A 3,709-nucleotide genomic window follows, 5' to 3' on the forward strand; every position below is an offset into this window, starting at 1 on the left:
ATAGGCACGATTTTATAAACCCAACATCGGATGGATGTAAGTACCAATAAACCACCCAAGAGCACTTGTGAAAAAATTTTTCAGAAGTACCAGATGTATTCTTACAAAAACTGAAGAAAATGACGTGGGGGATAATTATAGATGCAGGAAACTACAAGAATAAAACCAAATTCATGATTCCTTGAGATACAACATTTTCTAAAATGCAGAGAACCTACTAAAATGTTTTTAGCTTTTCTGATAATTACTACTTTTATTATTTTTTAGTCTCTTTCTAATAAAGTCACTGTAACTGGGTACACTCAAAAACAGAACTGCTAGTTTAATAATGGAATTTTATATTGGTCATATCCAACTTTTTCCTAGACTCAGTTAAAAAAAATAAATGAATACAAAGATATGGCAAGATAAAGGGATATTGACTCAAATCCTGAGTTTTATCTACCTTCTATTTTCCTATAATGTTTTTTTCAAGCAGCTTAAGAACCATGAAAAGATGTCAATGTGCCTTGTATCCAGGAAACAATAAAAATATCCACCTGTGTTCGAGCTATCCAAACTAATCACATATGGCCCTCAATGAGAACATACTGGATGGCACTGCAGAAGCACAAAGTGCAATGCAGTCCTTGGTTTTCTGCAAGTGCACAGGGTGATCTCTGATTTGATATGGTGATCAAGTGCCTGTATTTGCCTCTACTTCTTATTAAAATAAGTGAGAAAAAAACAGAATTAAACCCATAAAGCCTAATAGGAAAGAGAATGGAAGAAGAGCCATCATTCAACATAAGATGTCAAAGCATTTCTGGGAGATGAAAAATAGATGAGAACAAGGAAGACTGAATCAGCAGCCCAAAATTAACATAGGAAAGGACGAAAAGGAAAGAGGGAGCTAATTTTCCAGGCAGCATCCCCAAAACTTTTGAAATAAAATTAAAAGAATAGAGGGTAGGATTATGAAAATGAGCCAAAACTCATAGAGAGATATAGAAAGTCTGACCAAAATTCTGTTTCTAGAACAAGAAGCCAATCACTTCCCTACTCTTCTCTCCCACATTTCCATCTGAATATAACAACAGTACAAGAAAACTCCCAGGGTTTCACCGAAAAAGAAAACAAAGGAAATAATAATTACCATAACAAAGACAATGACCCCCTACTTTAAGAAGTATAATGAATTTAGTGGGGAGAATTGGGACTACTAGCTGGGTGCTAGTACCATGGAATAAATTTCTTCCCATTTAAGTAATCCCTTATCAAAAGCCAGGCTTCTCCGTGATTTATGTGCAGACCTGGCCAGGTCAGCCTCCTGACTAAGGAAAAATCTTGTAAGGAAAACAACTCTGCAAATATAGCAGCAGAGAATATCCAGTCTACTCCCTGGAAAAGCCAACTCAGTATTTCCTATTTTAAAAATGCACAAATAACTTATAATCACTCACGCATATAAAGAAAATTAGCAGCATTAAAATGGCAAAATAAACAAAACAATCCCAGTGGAAACAGAAATAACTCATTGAAGAGAAGAAACTTGAAAAAACCTAATTAGTATTCTCAGAGAGATTTGAAAGATTATACCAAAAAACAAAAACAAAACACAATAACACAATAAGATAAAGTCAAAGAACTCTATGTAAGTATAGAGCAAAAAGGACAAAGAGACAGATAATATGTGATAAAATATAAAAGGTATAAGAAGATAACCAGTGATACCAGACATCCAACAAATATGAGCTCTAGAAGGAGAAAACAGAAGAGGAAAGGGAAGAAATAAGCAAAATAAAACACAGGAAAATTTGCACAACATAAATCTATTTAATGGGTACCCTGCTTATGTACAAGAATGGGTGAAAGAAAAATATCCTACTCTAAACATAACATTAGGAAATATGAGAACATAAAAAGAAAAAAAAAGACAAAATAAAATATACATCTCAAATTTTGAGTTGCTGTGGCAGAGGACTGATAGCTGTACAGTTAGGTGTCCAGATCTGAGAACGACTCCCTTCCCTGCTGCTCAGTTAACTGGCCAAAGCTAGTCCCTTGGCTTCACCAGCCATAAGGGTACAAAGTTCAATAATTCCTTGTGCAAAGAAGGCAGAGAGGTGGAAAAATTATTTGTGAACAGCATCAATGTCTGCAATAATTGCTTCTATAAACCTTTATGAATATTTTGCATATGAAATTATTTTAGTATAATGAGGGTGAAAATTGAGATGTGCAGAAACATAATAATTTATAGAGGTCAAAAGATAAGAAAGGTTGAATAGGAGATATTTTATATTTCTTATTGTGGTAAAATATACATGAGAAAATTTATCATTTTGAGAATGAATTTTTAACTATATACTGTTCGGTGGTATTAAGTATATTTACACTGTTGCATAGACATCATCATCATTCATCTCCAGAACTTTTTCATCTTCTCAAACTAAAACGCCATACCCATTAAACAACAATTCCTATTGTCCCCACTTCCCAGCCCCTGGGAACCACCATTCTACTTTCTGTCTCTATGATTTTGTTAGTACAGTTATCTCATATAAGCAGAATCATAGAATATTTGTCCTTTTGTCTCTGGCTTATTTCACTTAGCCTAATGTTTTCAAGGGTCTTCCTTTGAAGTGCAATATTTTTTAAGGCTAAACAATATTCCATAAAAATGGGCAATGCTTCATTAATTTGCATGTCATCCTTGAGCAGGGGCCATGTTAATTTCTATCATTCCAGTTTTAGCATATGTGCTGCTGAAGCAAGTACTAAAGATTTAACCAACTGGAAAACTAAAATATGAACTAAGAGTTGAGTAACGGAAGGGAAGTTGAGGTCATATAAATGAACTAAATCTTCATCTTCAATAGACAGGAAATGATAATGCCTATGTTTCAAAAATCAAGAAAAAGTCATACCAACACGTTGCTTATAGCTATAGATGTAACCTCCACAAGAAGAAAATTTGTTAAAACTACTGAGAATAAGGATTAGGTAATGGGAGAGGTAGAACGAGGGGGAGGTGTTATTTTAAGCATCACTGCATTACTATTGTTTGTTGACTTTAATACTTTCCATATAATAATCTAATGATAAAAAGTACCTCCTATGACAGGACTGCTTAATGACCAGAACTGTAACCCAGAACTCCTGACATTAACAGTATCTACTTTTCAATGCAGTATGTTACCTCTCCCAACACACTTTCTTGAAGACCCTATTGCCAGGGACATCATTAAGTCACACGGGAAGGTATAGCAATGGCCTAACTCCAAAGGCCTTCTTTTCTCCTTATTTCCATGTTTTAATTCTCATATTACTGATATTATTCTATTTTACATAATATCTTATTACTGTAACTACCACTTTTACTATGACTTCTTTTTTTAACAAGGTCTATCTGCTTCTTTTGGCAGTGGCTTTGCTACTTGGCTGGAATGTTTATGAGTTCCTTGAAAGCATACTAGCTTACTTCTACACACCCCAGGAATTTTCTCAAAGACCCATTCCTGTTTAGCACAACTTTTCTGAAAGTTCCAGGCAAAGGCATCAGCAGCTGGGAACTTCTGTAGTGACCCCAACCTCCACTATACCTATGGAATAATGCCTCCTTTCTTCTACATTCTGATTTTCCTTAACCACACAAAGCCAATCCAACCTACTTCTCATTTCTCATCCTGACTAATCTGAAAGCCTGAGCTCTTTTAGCAACATTAGC

The 3,709-nt window shown here is 34.8% G+C and overlaps 1 non-coding gene across 1 annotated transcript; it reads right to left on the bottom strand.

Moving 5' to 3' along the window:
- Positions 1-2,658: 2,658 nt before the first annotated feature.
- Positions 2,659-2,760, bottom strand: LOC116572528. The gene has a single exon (XR_004278387.1). It is a non-coding gene; the product is annotated as a U6 spliceosomal RNA (small nuclear RNA).
- Positions 2,761-3,709: the final 949 nt, after the last annotated feature.

This window comes from Mustela erminea, chromosome 13 (genome assembly GCF_009829155.1).
Source record: "Mustela erminea isolate mMusErm1 chromosome 13, mMusErm1.Pri, whole genome shotgun sequence".
Lineage (NCBI taxonomy): Eukaryota > Metazoa > Chordata > Mammalia > Carnivora > Mustelidae > Mustela > Mustela erminea.